Source organism: Octopus sinensis, linkage group LG22, assembly GCF_006345805.1.
Source record: "Octopus sinensis linkage group LG22, ASM634580v1, whole genome shotgun sequence".
NCBI lineage: Eukaryota > Metazoa > Mollusca > Cephalopoda > Octopoda > Octopodidae > Octopus > Octopus sinensis.
The window spans coordinates 29,251,527-29,269,026 of NC_043018.1; the positions used below are offsets into that span (position 1 = coordinate 29,251,527).

At 33.8% G+C, this 17,500-nt stretch overlaps 1 long non-coding RNA gene across 1 annotated transcript; it reads right to left on the reverse strand.

The window, feature by feature from the left end:
- Positions 1-905: 905 nt before the first annotated feature.
- LOC118767470 lies at positions 906-12,690 on the reverse strand. The gene is made up of 4 exons (XR_005003397.1): positions 12,506-12,690; positions 10,464-10,470; positions 2,679-2,688; positions 906-918 (listed from the first exon to the last, which is right to left on the reverse strand). It is a non-coding gene; the product is annotated as an uncharacterized LOC118767470 (long non-coding RNA).
- Between the last annotated feature and the right edge of the window lie 4,810 nt (positions 12,691-17,500).

Sequence of the window (17,500 nt, forward strand, 5' to 3'; positions counted from 1 at the left end):
ATTTAAAAAAATGAGAAGAAAAAGATATTGAATCAAAATTAGATTTAATACAAAATAGGATTCAATACATACGCGCGTTTCAAATATGTAAGAAAAAAATTATAATCATAGTAATTACAATTAAATTTATACATTGTCATTCTCATCAGTGTGAGGAATGTTTGGAAGGACATCAAAAAAGGTTTAGCAAAATAAAGTAAATTAAGATAATTTACACTAAGGGAGAATACAAATGGGGCAATAAGGAAAAATCGGATATTTAGAAGCAAGTTGTAAAGGGTGGGAGGGAATAAGAGTAATAATATAGTGAGAGAGACGAAAGAGAAAAGAAGAGACATATCAAAGTTTTTGCACTTCTATATGTGCAGTAAACTATATATATATAATATATATATATATATATATATATATAATATATATATATATATATATATTAACATATGCATATGTGTTAGATTTTTATTCTTAATTTTATGTTATTTTTTACTGCACATGTAGACGTGCATACTCTTTGATATGTGTGTCTTCTTTTCTACTTTGTCTCTCTCACTATCATTATTACTATATATATATATATATATATATATATATATATATATATTATATAGATTTATATATGTTGTATGTATTTATGTATGTATGAACTATCTATGTATGAACAAGGTGGTATGATTTGCAAAATTCCTTTAACCAAAACATCAAAATTTCCTCAAAAATATTAACGATTTAAATTGTTTCAATTTTAAAAATGAATTATTCATCAACCGCCTTCACATGAGTAGGTATAAACAGGTCGATTGGAAAGACCAGCCTATGTAAGCGTAAAACACATTCGGGTACCACCATACAATGTCGGACGGTTTTGTCAACACACCGTTCTTCTTCCTTTACTGCTGCATTTTCAGTTTCTTTTCCAACCTATCCAATTTGCATCTACTCCAATTCGCTATCACTCAGCCAGCTGACCAACTCCAATTTGCGGCTTTCTACTTCATACTTTTCCTTAATTATTATGTCTTATTTCTCTCCCACTTTCATATTTTCGTCTTTCGAAATTTCCCCATGACGGCTTTTATTTTGTATGAAGCATTCTATTTGTTACCTTGAGATGGATTGCCTTCGCTGAAACACTATCATTTATTCACGAGGATTTGAGCTCAAGTGCACAAGAGTAACGCTATGGCCAATAATGGACGCTATTCCATTTGTTTCATAATTTTTTTTGCTGAATTTTAAACACATTTGTCATCATTATATTTCTTCGTAAAATGTCATAATCATGCCTAATACAACCGAAGTACATCTGCACAAGTAATTTGCAAAGTAACTGCATCTGCGTTATTCATTTCTTTTCTGAAATAAAATGGTATCCATCTCATATATTCTCAAACATTCTAATCACGTATGTGACTACACAGAATAGCCATCCATTATTATTTCTGTAACGATTCATTTGAACAAAGTCTCACCAGTACAATGTATTTTCCGCAAACGGGTAAAATATGTCTCATATATGAAACCATTGGTAGTGAGAACGTGATTAATAGCGTTACAGACATTCAGAAATATGCATTGAGTTCTCCAATAAACGTTGACGTAAGTTACACAATATGCATATAAATGGACTGACATAGTTCTGTACCCAAATATAAGCAAAAACATAAGTATACCTTTATACATACGGATCTGTTTTAAACTTACGCATACATACAGACATACACACACACACACACACACACCACACACACAACAAACACACCAAAACACACACACCACACACACAATATATATAATATATATATTATTATATATATATACGCTTACTCTTTTACTTGTTTCAGTAATTTGACTGCGGCCATGCTGGAGGCACCGCCTTTAGTCGAGCAAATCGACCCCGAGACTTCTTTTGTAAGCCGCAGTACTTATTCTATTGGTCTCTTTTGCCGAACCGCTAAGTGATGGGGACGTAAACATACCAGCATCGGTTGTCAAGCAATGCTATGGGGACAAACACAGACACCACAACACCACACATGCTATATGGTATAATATATATATATATATATATATATATATATATATATATATATATATTACATATATCGACAGGCTTCTTTCAGTTCACTCACAAGGCATTGGTCGGCCCGGGGCTATAGCAGAAGACACTTGCCCAAGATGCCACGCAGTGGGACTGAACCCGGAACCATGTGATTAGTTAGCAAGCTACTTACCACACAACCACTCCTGCGCCTATATATAAAATATATGTTTATATATATATATATTATATATATATATATATATATATATATATGTATATATATGTATATATATAATATATATATATATATATATATACACACATATACATACACACACACACACATATATTATATATATATATATATACTTCAGTGCAAATGTATTTCTTATTCGGCGCCGAGTACACAATCATGTAAAAAATAAAAACTTACGCATACATACGAACTATACATATACATACATATATATATATATATATATATATATATATATAATATATATATATATATATATAGATATATATATATATATATATATAGATATATATATATATATATATATACACACGCGCGCATATATATATATACTTCAGTGTAAATGTATTTTTATATAAGATTAAAGCTTACGGCGATCACAGTGTAATGTCTAAGGATAGGAAAGCCCAGCCTCCCCAATGCATGTACATATAGGTATATACATATATACATATATAAAGAGAGAGACACACACACACACAAAACACACACTCTCATACACACACAGACGCACTCACACACACACGCACATATATATACATATATAAAAAAATATATTTATATGCATATGTAGATGCAAATACTATTCGTTATGTCGTTTTTATATTAATTTAAATATGGAAATTTAATTAAAATTTCATGTCAATCTCATTCAGAGATAGGACGAATTATATTTTATTAAAAAAGAAGAGTTGTTATTAAAAAACCAATAAAATACTTTATAATACAATATAAATCCAACGCGTCTTTGGCTTCGAATATCTTTCTAATGAGAAATTCTTTTTGTACTTCCCTCTCTCTCCCGGTATACACACACGCATACACAAGTACACAAATCTGTATGTGTGTATGTGTGTGTGTGTGTGCATCTGTGTGTGTATGATGAACCTGGTAGAAAAAAAAAGCTGAGATTAGTTAACTGTGTACGATCTGAGTTTCAAAAATAAATTTTCATAAGATCGAATGTAATTTCACTCAAGATAACGAGAATCTTATCTCTTCAAAGTGCTTAAATAAATATTTATACATAATCCCCAAATCATTCTCATACATAAGTACGCATATATATATATGTGTGTGGAAATATAGATGTATGTATGTATGTGTGTGTGTGTGTTTGTATGTACGTACATTCATGCACATACTTATGTATACAGACATTATATCCACATAATACATATAATGGCGGTGCCCCAGCATGGCCACAGCTCGTGAGCTGAAACTAGATAAGATGAAAAAAATTTTTTTTATTGCCCGGGGGGTGGGGGGGGCTAAACATAGAGGAGACAAACAAGGACAAAGGGATTACCTCGACACCAGTGGATAACTTGTATTTATTTAACCCAGAGAGGATGAATGGTAAAGTCGACCCCGGCAGAATTTGAACTTAGAACGTAACAGCAGAGGAAACACTGCTAAGCATTTCGCCTGGCATGCTAACGAACCTGCCATCTTGCCGCCCTCGTATACATATATACATACACACACACACACACACACACACACACACACACACACACACACACACACACATATATATATATATATGTATGTATGTATGTATGTATGATTATATATATATATATATATATATGCATATACATATACACAAACTTGTATGTGTGTATGTATGTGTACACATATGTATATATATATATATATATATATATATATGTATGTATTTCTTTGCGTTGTACAAATCTGTGTCTAGGACTCTACTACATCCTGCTTAGTTATGCATTTGGAGTTGGTTCTTATTCCCAAATGAAATCTTTGTGGAAAGTATCTTGTAGTTTGGACCCGGCATTCGTGACATCACATAAAACTACGCTGCACCGTATTCTGTGCTTATTTATGCATTTCTTCATCCGAAAGGATATAAATTTCGTTTGATGATTCGCGCGCGAAGAATCTAGTTGCGTGATAGAAACTGGACATGCTTACACATATATAATTATTTATATATTTAAATATATTCATTCACATTCACACATATGTAGACACGTGTTTGTATGAATATATAATCCAAAAGCACTTTTACAAATATTACGTAGCTTCGTACATGCATTGTACGACAGCGTATACACACGACTCAGAAATAATGCTTTCTACTAAAGGCACGCGGCCTGGATTTTGGGAGGAAGAGGATAGTCGATCACATCAAATTCCAGTATTCAAATGGTAATTCATTTATTGACCCCGAAAGGATTAAAAGTTAAGTCGAACTCAGTGAAATTTGAACTCAGAAGGGAGTGGCAGACGAAATAACCGATAAACATTTCGCCACACATGCTAACAATTCTGCCAGATGAACGCCTTTACTACACACAACACAGAAATAATGAATATACTTACATACTTACATAGATACATACATAGATACATACATAGATACATGCATACATACATACATACATACATACATACATACATACATACATACATACATACATACATATATATATATATATATATATATATATATATAATATATATATATATGCACAGACACACAGACGTATACACACACATGTATATGTACAAAAATATATATACATGTATGAATATATATATATATATATATATATACATATATATATATATACAGAAAGAGAGAGAGAAATAGTTAGATAGATAGGATGCACATACATTCATACATACACATATATACACAGCGAGAGAGAGAAAGAGAGATACATAGATAGATGTCTTGATAGATATGTATGGATGTGTTTATGTATGTATGTATGTATGTATGTAGGTAGGTAGGTAGGTAGGTAGGTAGGTAGGTAGGTAGGTAAGTAGGTAGGTAGGTAGGTAGGTAGGTATGCAGGTAGGTATGAAGGTATGTAGGTAGGTAGGTAGGTATGTTTTGGTCTTTTTTTCCCAATTTTTGAAATGTTCGTATAAGGAAAGAACTGATTTCTATCAAAGATACAAAGCTCCATCTTTGGAATGTAGATAACAAAAGCCAACTCACTTTCGTATGCATGTATGTATGTTTTGTATAGGAAATGGACACGTATATATAACGTACGTGTAAAATTAGCAGAATATCTACGGATTGGGAATTTAAAGAGCGAGCGTAGTATAGGTGAAGAAAGAAAACTTTTGTACATACAAAATCTAAATAAAAAGAAGCATAAATGTTCGAAGGTGGTGGGCTTATGAATGAATTAAAGAGAACTAATATTAGTATGGTGATATCTAGAGAATTATGGAATATAGGAAACGTAAATAGAAAAGGAAACGGATATGGCAGCAAAGGTTGTAGGGAAACACGCAGATATGGTAAAATGGTAAAATGGTAAGTAGTGATTCTGAGTGAAAGGCGAAAATTTGTGTAGATATTGAGCTGGATAATTGAGATAAATATAGCAGGATATTGGAAAATTTAAAGATTAAACGGTTGCTGTATATGGAAAGAAAATAGCGTTTTTGGTATGAATATGGAAGGGGAAATACATAGCGAATAAAAAAAATAGAGAGATACGAAGATATTGAAGGAGAACAAATGAAGGAGAGAAGAAGACCTTTGTATGAACGAAAACGATACCGAACAAAACGTTCGGTTCTAATCAGCAAATTACTGGTGGAAGGTCATTTATCACCATTCTCAGATGCTGCATAGCTCTACGTGTTTGTATCTCAGCATTCAAAAATCAGACCAAGGGACTCTCTCTCTCTCTCTCTCTCTCTCTCTCTATATATATATATATATATATATATATATATATATATATATATATATATATATATATATATGCATATATGGGTACAGAACGTGACCAGCAGTAAACAACATGAAATACAAAAATAATTAATTTAAATACGCAAATAACGAGAGAAAAAAAAGACAAGTAATACACAGAATGACCCTTCATCAGTTGCCGGCTGTTTATTTACTCCCCATTTCGAGCATATATATATATGTATGTGTGTGTGTGTGTATTATTATTATATTATTATTATTATTATTATTATTATTATTATTATTATTATTATTATTATTATTATTATTATTATTATTATTATTATTATTATTATTGAGTGAGAGAGCAGTTCATGCCATCAAAGTGACACTGGGGTAAAATATACGAAGCCCAATATACCCATCATGACTACCCGTCTGATAAGGGTACACCAGGCACATGCATCACAATCATATGTGCGCGACATGGTGATCTCATATCAAGATAAACAGCACATGACCTTGCAGGTGGGGCCCAGTTAGAAATTTCTTCAGGTTGAGTAGCCCATCCCGCTCAAAAGGTCCCTGAATAAGGGTTGTTTAACGATGTTGAAAGAACCACCCATGTTTCCAAAGGTGAATTATTCAAACCCCAAAGAATCCCTCTCAACACATGGCTATGATGCTCCCCCACTACTTCTGCTCGTGATCAGAGATGCACATATCGTCAGCCACTAAGGGACATGCTCAACTGGTTAAGGTCAAACAACTGACAAGCAAATCTGTTATTATTATTATTATTATTATTATTATTATTATTATTATTATTATTATTATCATTATTATCATTATTATTATTTTTATTATTATTATTATTATTATTATTATTATTATTATTATTATTATTATTATTATTATTATTATCATTATTATTACTAAGTGAGGGAGCAGCACATGCTATCAAAGTGACGCTGGGGTACGAAACGCAATCTACACATCATGACATCCCGTCTGATAAGGGTACATCAGTCACATGCATCACAACCATATAAGAGCGGCATTGTGATCTTATAACAAGATAAAAAGCGCATGAAGTTGCACGTGAGACCCAGTTAGGAGTTTCTTCAGGTCGAGTAACCCATCCTGCTCAAACGGTCCCTGAATATGTTTTGTTTAAAGATGATGAACAAAATTCCCATCTTCCTAGGAGTGCATTATTCAATTCTCAAAGAATTCCTCTCAACACATGGCTGTGATGCGCCCTTACTACCTCTGCTCGCGAACAGAGATGCACATATCGATGTCCACCAAGGGAAATGCTCAACTGGTCAAGGTCAAACAACTGGCAAGCAATTCTCTGGTATTGAGCAGGATATTTGCCCATGTTTTTATATCGAGACAAATCAATGTACATGATAACACTTCAAATCAGTCAAGATCAGAATCCATGAGAGCCACTGCCTGGTACTGCATCAGGACATTTAATCATCATCATTATCATCATCACCATCATCATCATCACCATCACCATCACCACCACCATCGCCGCCACCACCACCACTACCACTTATACTTCGCAGTATCTTTTCCGGTTGAAATGCGAATTCGAACTCTGTGAAATTTGAACTTAGAACGTAAACAGCTGGGAGAGATGCCGCTGACCATATATTCCGTACCCTGTTTGCTCGGCGCCGAAGTAGAAGCAGCAGCCGTTCAAGAATTTGGATCTGGAGATCTCCATTTCCATCGACTTCGAGGGCCAATTTTTTTTTGTACCAAGGTCTGGGGGTCTCCGGCACCTAAGCCCTAGACCATCACCTAATCACCCTTACCCGTTTTGTTGCTTAACAGCATCAAGAACAACAACAGCAGTAGTAGTAGTAGTAGTAGTAGTAGTAGTAGTAGTAGTAGTAGTAGTAGTAGTAGTAGTAGTAGTAGTAGTGGGCTCTGTTGGTGTTGGTGGCGATGGTTGTAGTAGTAGTAGTAGTAGTAGTAATAGTAGTAGTGGGTTGTGTTGGTGGTGGTGTTGGTGGCGATGGTGGTTGTACTATAATGATATGGCATTTATGGTTATTAGCGTTATGTGCTATTAAGTCCTGGGAGTTTGATAAAACTTATAAAGATAACAAAATAACAAAAAAATAACACGAAAAGATGTAAAATAATATTTAATTGTCGTCATTGAAATCTATACAATTATCAAAGACGTAAATACTTCCAAATATTAATTCAACAAAAACATACGTAAATAAATAATGAAAAGAGCATTAAAATTGTAATTAAATTGGTTGTCGTGTAAGAATGAAATATCGAAGAGAAATATAATATTGTAATATATGTAAATATAAAATATGTGTTTGTTTGAATAAATTGACATAACTCGTACATACACTGACATTTTGATATTCAGAAAATAATTCACAATTACTCCATTATTTATTATTATATGAAGCATAACTTGAGATAGATGAAAACTTTGCTTCGTCGACGAGGTAGGCGGTTTAAATATTGTTTGTTTAATGTTTGTTTAATGTCACGATCAGAGGACAAAGATTAGGACCCGTGTATAGAATATGGAAATTAATGAGAGGAAGTGATGAAATCATTTTTAGTGTAAAAATGTTGTTTAAATGTTCTGGCTGAACCGTTTTGGCGCAGCAATTTTGGCGCGGCCCATTTGGCCTCGTTAATACAACGATGACTCATTTGATACCAGATGTTTTAATGCTTCGTTTTCATATTTCTGTCAATAACTCCTGTCTTCCAGATCTCTCTACCTCCCCACTCTCTCTCTCTCTCACACTTTCTCTTTCTCTCTCGCTATTTCTCTCTCTCTCTCTCTTTCTCTCTCTCTTTCTCTTTCTCTCTCTCTCTATCTCTCTTTCTCTTTCTCTCTCTCTCTCTCTCTTCTCACTCTCTCTCTCCCTCCCTGTGTTCTGGTCTGTTTGTCTCTGTCTCTGTCTCTCTCATTGTCTTTCCTCATCTCTCTTTCCCTGTGTTCTTGTCTGTTTGTCTGTGTCTGTCGCTCTGTCTCTGTCTGTCTGTCTCTCTCTCTCTTTCCCTGGGTTCCTGTCTGCTTGTCTCTCTCCCTGTCTGTCTCTCCCTTCTCTCTCCCTCTCCATTCCTTCACTTCTCACTCTCTCTCTCTCCCCCTCCCTGTGGTCCTGTCTGTTTGTCACTGTCCCTGTCTGTCAAAAACAAGTAAAACATGAGATGAAAGGTCCAACATAACTGATCCCTACTTCTCTTTATCGAGTATTTTCTTATTAGGTTGCACCTTTTATATAAAAAAAAAGATCATGATTACACAGAGTGAAACCTCGGTTTACGAATCTAATTCGTTCCTGAAAGCCGTTCGTCAACGAGGTGCTCGTAAACCGAAACTATTTTTCACATAGGTAATGCAAGAGAAAGAGCAGTGAGTTCGTACAGGGATGTGCATTGAGTGAAAGTTACACAGCAACTGATGCTCTTCCACTGATACACCAAGCTTGTTGCTCGGCTTGCATGTTCGTTACTCGAGACACCATTCGTTACCTGAGAAGATTTTATATCCGAAAGAAAAAAAAACGTTCGTAAACCGATTTGTTGGTGATGAGAGGCGTTCGTAAACTGAAGATCCACTGTAGTTTTATTGTGTCTTATTATATGGTCGTTGCAAAGTTATTTTGATACTCGGCGCAGTTTGTTCCATGAGGCTCCGCTAAAAGCATATAAAGTGGGCGATAGAACTAAATCAATAAGAAGAATCTAAATAGCTATTTGTGAAATTGGCATGAAGCCCTAGGCAAGAAGAGAATTAAATGTTTTGCTCGGGGACAGATAGATTACAATGCACAATGTTGAATATCAATTATCATTATATACTGTAGGATATCACTTATCAGGATATCATTCTAAACGATGAAAAAATATATTTTCATGGGAATATAATGGTTTGGCTATATTTTTAGATATGTGTTTGTTATGGAATATGTATTTACGTCTGTATGCATGTGAGCAAAATTATATGAGGCGAGTGCGTATGTTTATATACTTGTGACTGCACTTGTGCGTGTGTGTGTGTGCTTATGTGTGCATGTGTAGGCCAAATGTGTGAGGGTAAAATCTATTCTGTAAGTACACAGATCAAACCTCTGTGTACTATGTATATATATACAAAAGCATGTGTGTGCTGTCTATGTGTGTGCCGATTACATATGTACATATACTTATATACACACACTCACATATGAAGGCGCAAGGATAAATGGTTAGAGCGTCGGGCTCACAATCATGAGGTAGTGAGTTCGATTCCCGGACCGAGCTATGTATTGTGTTCTTGAGCAAGACACTTTATTTCACATTGCTCCAGTTCCTTCAACTGTGGAAATGAGTTGTGACGTTGGAGCATCGGGCTTGCAATTACGCGGTAGTGAGTTCGATTTCCGCACCGGGCTGCATGTTGTGTTCTTGAGCAAGACACTTTATTTCACGTTGTCCCTGTTCATTCAGCTGTAGAAATGTGTTGAGACTTCTCTGGTGTCTCAGCTTCATCAACCTTTGTCTTTCCCTTGGCATGGAGAGAGGAAGCTGCTATGCATGGGCGACTGCTGGTCTTCCACAAACAACCTTGTCCGGACTTGTGCCTTGGAGGGTCATTTCTTGGTGCAATCCCATGATCATTCATGACCGAAGGGGATTTTGATTCTTTTACCCTTCATATATATGCATATAGATGTAAGTGATGCGTTTATATGTAGCAACGTGTGTGCGTGGCTATATGGTAAAAAGGTGTTTATGGTAGCAGGTTTAGTCCCACTGCGTGGCAACTTGAGCTAGTGTCTTCTACTATAGCCTTGGTGCGACTAAAGCTTTGTGAGTGGATTTGGTAGAGGGAAACTGTATCTATGCATATATGTGCACGTGTTTGTGTGTATATTTAAACATCACTCTGTGTGTGTGCATGTGCGTAACGGGGGTTCATTTATATGCTTCTTATTGCTGTATAGTTTATTTTCTCTCGAAGATAACACGTGACTGGTTTATTTGATTTGAATAATGAATATTCATTTATTTTTCCCTAGAGGTGCTGGTTTACTTCAATCACTTCGATTACACAAGGGAACAATTTTGAGCATTATTTCTTCTGAGTTTGCTTTTTCCCTTGATTTAGTCTAAAATTGGAATCCTGATTCCAAAACTGGTTAGTTGTCTTCTAACACGTTTATTTATTTTTTTGCTTCAGTTTATTCTCTGAATAAGCACAGTTGGGATCTTTTCGGTTTGAACGGCAGTTTTTCACATAATTTCTAGGTAACTAAAAAAATTTAAACTTCATATACTGATAGAATGTGTTCATAAAACATCTTTTTCTCTTGGCTTTATTAAAAAAATTCTATAGTTTGTAAGATATTTCTTTTTTTTTCTCTTCAATTTCTGCAATTTCAACCAATCACTGACGTCTATTGAGGTAAAAAAAACATTCTGTGCCGTATGAATATGTCCCTCCTTTAAGAAACAGATTGGGTTTATTTACATTTGTGAAGAAAAAAAGATACCCTTACCCCCACCCCTAACCCTAACTAACCCTAAACCTAAAACAGATTGAAATGCAATAAATCGATACTAGGGTCATAATTATGGGTGACAATTTCATATGACACTGCTAGAAAAAACTGCCGTTCAAACCGAAAGATCCCACAGTTGTATTGTTTGTCCGTAAGTATGAGGGTGATCAGTTGCTTTTGTTATTTTATTGATTACATTGGGGAACAATTTCGAGAACGATTTATTTATTAGTGTTACTGAACTTGATGGTGCTGAGTTCAGAATTTTCTATCACATCAAGTTATTTCATAACCTGGAATTCATTTTTAGGAAACAAGAAACTAGCACAAACCAAATAATATATTTTATTGTTTAACAAATATAGTACACAAAAATGTTCATTACCACCGTGATCACCGTGACCGACCAGGCTATCAGATGTTACTACACATCGCTGGTCACAATGCGATCTGCATTGTTTTAGCCTTCAAATGACGCTATCTCGCTGGCTAAGCGAGAAGGCCAACAGTAGAAAGAGTGAGAGAAATTTGTGGCGAAACAATACAGCAGGGTTCGCTACCACCGTCTGCCGGTGCAACGCCCGGTCTGGGAATCGAAAGCATGTATATACATATATACAACTTATAAATAAGGGCAAACGAAAAAATTTCTAATGCCAAATATGCCGAAAATTGGACATATTGTCCATAACCATATATGTCCAATTTTCTGCATATTTGGCATTAGAAATTATTTCGTTTGCCCTTATTTATAAGTTGTTTATAATTTTAACCGTTAAAGGTATTTTTTAATATACTGGCCATTGATAAAATTATTTTCTTTCGAAAAAAAAATTATCCTACATTAAATATATATACATATATATATATATATGTAGGTATGTAGATATATGTATGTATTGAGCTGTCCGGAAACTTCGTATCGATTTCTAAAGGAAAGAAAAAAGTCAATAAATACTTGCCATTACATTGTCAATCAACCAAATATGAACCATTTTGTTGCACAATGCTTCTCCATCTTTACTTAAACTTGAAAATACCATCTTCCCAGAATTGAGGTGGTTTCATGACAAAGAATGCATCGAGGCATCTTTTTATGTCATCCAAGGAATTGAAATTTTTACCATTAAGACTATTTTGCAGAGACCTGAATAAGTGAAAATCCGAAAGAGCAATATCTAGTGGATATAGAGGGTGGGGTAACATATCCCAGCCGAGCTGCAGCAATTTTTGTCTGGTTCCCAAAGCATCAAGTGCCGAAAATGAACTTTCTCATCTTCCGTTTTAAAGGGTTACAGAATTAACACAGGTTATAGGAATATAAACCTTCTTCCACGAAAAGATAGAAGGTAAGCTACTATAAATCGGTATGAACTTTCCGGACAACCCAATATATATGCAAATATATATATATATATATTATATATATATATTAATATATATATATATAACTATAAAATATCGATGATTAAGTAAATTGTAAAAAAATAATAAAAACGTATATAATTGGTAGGTGTTTTTTCTAATTTTTATATATATATGTATTATATTCTGTGAAATTTGATTTAGTATTTCTAAATTGAACCCTGTAAGTTAGGATTAATTTTCCCTCAAATAATAATTATATATATATATATGTGTGTGCGTATGTATATATATATATATATATATATATACGCGCGCACGCACACACACACATTCACAGAGTCCCATATAAACATATAAATATATTGGTTGGTCTATTGTTATGACAGTGGACACTTGACTGAGTTGGCGTGCACTGAGATTGATGTAGAGACCCTAAGGTTGTAAAACCTTTTTTTCCCTTTTTATTAACTACAGTCAGAAACATGCCGTATGTTTGTCCAAATATATATTTAGAAAAACATCCCTGAGGATTTACACTCACCAACATCGTTGCCACCATTGTAATCATCAGACACCATACTGTTTCCACTTTACGTCTTTCACTACCAAACCATCTTTCCAATAACAATTAACATCAAAACTACCAAGAGCGTCAAGCAACATCATGTCTACCACCGCCGCCACCGCCACCACCGCCGCCGCCACCACCACCACCACCACCACCTCAATCATCATCATCATTAGAATGATCCTCATTGACAGCATCGTGGTCGTCGTCATCTTTTACTTTTGCTATCTTAACGTGAAGATTTTCGCGAATAAGCTTCTAAAGTTTTAAGTCTTCTAATATCATGAAGAAACTTGATAAATGTATTCAAATACCATCGCTACTTTCATCACCAGCGACACCATCACCATCATCATCACTACTTTCATAAACACCAACACCCTTATCATCTCAGCCATCTCTACCATCGACACCACCATCACCACCACCACCACCACCACCACCAGCATCACCGTAGCCAAGATATTAGAAATATCAATATGAACAGCATGCTCTTTAAGAATATTTCATTATGCCAGACAGTTGGCATTATTCTTTCCAATATTTCGCCCAAAAATCTACAAACATAAGTGACAATGCTGCTCTTCTGGTTTTGCAATACGAGACATTTTCATTTTTATCTTAATCTTCTTCTAGCCTCGAGACACGAACAAACACTAAGTTTTACATCAAGATGGAGTTTCAACAATTTTTCGTAAGTCTGGCGAATTTTTAAAGTCTGAATTGAATTGATTTCTCCTCCAGGAAATTGAATAATGTTGGAGAAAAGTAAGTCTTTTTATTGTTGTTGTTGTTGTTGCTGCTGCTGCTGTTGTTGTGGTTCTTGTTATTTATTGTTGCTTCTGTTGTTGACGTTATTAACTGAAAGGAAATTGAACAACGAAAGACAGTTTTACTTCAGTCTTTTAATATTTTATCTATGAAATCATAATTATCAATCTTATATAATAGCGGGTTGTATACGCCATTGTTTTTCAGATTAAGGGATAAAATCTCAGAAGTATTGAACTCTTCAAAATGGAGAAGCCATTAAGGAAAAAAGAAATCCTTTTGACTTGATACAATTTACCACCTACCTATCTCTAGAGGCCGAGAAAATTTCTTTTGTATGCTATTAAATATGCTCCTTATCGATTCTGTTGTTTAAACACATACACACACATATATATAAATATACATACACACACATATACATACATACATACATACATACATATATACATACATACATACATACATATATACATACAAAAATACCCTCTTGTTGATGTTAAAATTCCAATGAAAGAGCCTTGGATGTATGTTAGAAACTGACTCTTTCGCTAATAGCATGATATCTTGAAATAAAACTGAATAATGACATACATATATACCTACATACATAATACATACATACATATATACATAATGCATACATACATACATACATACATACATACATAAATACATACATACATACATACATACATACATACATCATACATACATACATACTTACATCATACATACATACATGCATACGTACGTACATAGATACATGTATGCATCTATTTATATGTACAGACATAAATAGAAACAGGTATTTCATATTTGGCCTGAACCTAATTCATTGAACCTCATCTGATATATGTCTATTAAAGAATTGCTAAAAATATTCGTAGCACACGCTCCGGATGCAGCTATAACAGCGCTTATTGATGTACATATATTTGATGCACTTCGCAGTGGCAGATTTCATACAAATGTAATAGATTAGAATTATTTTGAAGTTTCACCGAATTCCAAGAACTTATCGCTTTTGTATGGTGAACGTATACAATAATTTGAATCTATTCAAATCACACTTTTTATAAATCGGTTGACACAGTCACTGATTGCTTCTAATGAGTCAGTCACTTCTCAGAGACGTGACGTGTCCTAGTAGGATAAATGTACTATATTTTTACTTCTTATGTTTTAAAATTAACGTCATGAACTTTTTCCGAAAGTATAGGCGCAGTGTTAGCTGTTTGGTAAGAAGATAGCTGGGTAAACGACAAAACTGGCATCCTCGGCTCTTATCTACTGCTACAGCCCACGGGCCGACTATAGCATTTTGAGTGGATCAAGTGGACGGAAACTGAAAGAAGCTCGTCATATATATATATATATATAAATTAAATTAGAGATAACACCACTATTAGGTAACTCAAACAGTGATAGACATAATCATAAGTTTGGATATACTCCCTAATGTTATTATTATTATTTTTATTATTATATATATATATGTGTGTGTGGTGTGTGTGTGTGTGTTTGTGTGTATATATATGTATATATATACATACATATATATATATATATTATATATATATATATATTATATATATATATATATAATATATATATATATATATATATATATATGTATGTGTGTGTGTGGTGTGTGTGTGTGTTTGTGTGTATATATATGTATATATATACATACATATATATATATATATATATATTATATATATATATATATATATATATTATATATATATATATATGTATGTGTGTGTGTGTGGTGTGTGTGTGCATATGTATATGTACACTTAGTTATAAATTGAATAGTGTTCACTTCCGGATTCTCTCACTCTGTGAAAGTTTCTAGTTCGAATCAGACGTGTCTCGAGATGTGCCGAAGATTTTCTATTTTGGATATATTTGGGGTACTTAAGTCTGCTCAAGACTTAGTACTTGCTTTTTCCATGGGTATGAGTAAGTATTTCACTTATATCTCACGTATTTATCGCTGAAGAGGGGAAAATTCTTATATGATTAACCCCGAAATTGGGACCAATTCGGTAATGACAGATTTTTTAGAAATTTCTATCGGTTTGTTTCGAGACGCATAAATTATAATGTTTATTGACAATTTCTGTCTTTTTTTCGGCATATTTGGCATTAGAATTTTTCTTTTACCCTTATCTTGTAAATTATTTATATATATATATATAACCACGTATATATATATATATATATATATATGTATGTGTGTGTGTGTGTGTGTGTGTGCATATGTATATGTACACTTAGTTATAAATTGAATAGTGTTCACTTCCGGATTCTCTCACTCTGTGAAAGTTTCTAGTTCGAATCAGACGTGTCTCGAGATGTGCCGAAGATTTTCTATTTTGGATATATTTGGGGTACTTAAGTCTGCTCAAGACTTAGTACTTGCTTTTTCCATGGGTATGAGTAAGTATTTCACTTATATCTCACGTATTTATCGCTGAAGAGGGGAAAATTCTTATATGATTAACCCCGAAATTGGGACCAATTCGGTAATGACAGATTTTTTAGAAATTTCTATCGGTTTGTTTCGAGACGCATAAATTATAATGTTTATTGACAATTTCTGTCTTTTTTTCGGCATATTTGGCATTAGAATTTTTCTTTTACCCTTATCTTGTAAATTATTTATATATATATATATAACCACGTATATATATATATATATATATATATGTATGTGTGTGTGTGTGTGTGTGTGTGCATATGTATATGTACACTTAGTTATAAATTGAATAGTGTTCACTTCCGGATTCTCTCACTCTGTGAAAGTTTCTAGTTCGAATCAGACGTGTCTCGAGATGTGCCGAAGATTTTCTATTTTGGATATATTTGGGGTACTTAAGTCTGCTCAAGACTTAGTACTTGCTTTTTCCATGGGTATGAGTAAGTATTTCACTTATATCTCACGTATTTATCGCTGAAGAGGGGAAAATTCTTATATGATTAACCCCGAAATTGGGACCAATTCGGTAATGACAGATTTTTTAGAAATTTCTATCGGTTTGTTTCGAGACGCATAAATTATAATGTTTATTGACAATTTCTGTCTTTTTTTCGGCATATTTGGCATTAGAATTTTTCTTTTACCCTTATCTTGTAAATTATTTATATATATATATATAACCACGTATATATATATATATATATAGACACACACATGCACGCACGCACATGCACACACATACGCGAGCACACACACATATATATA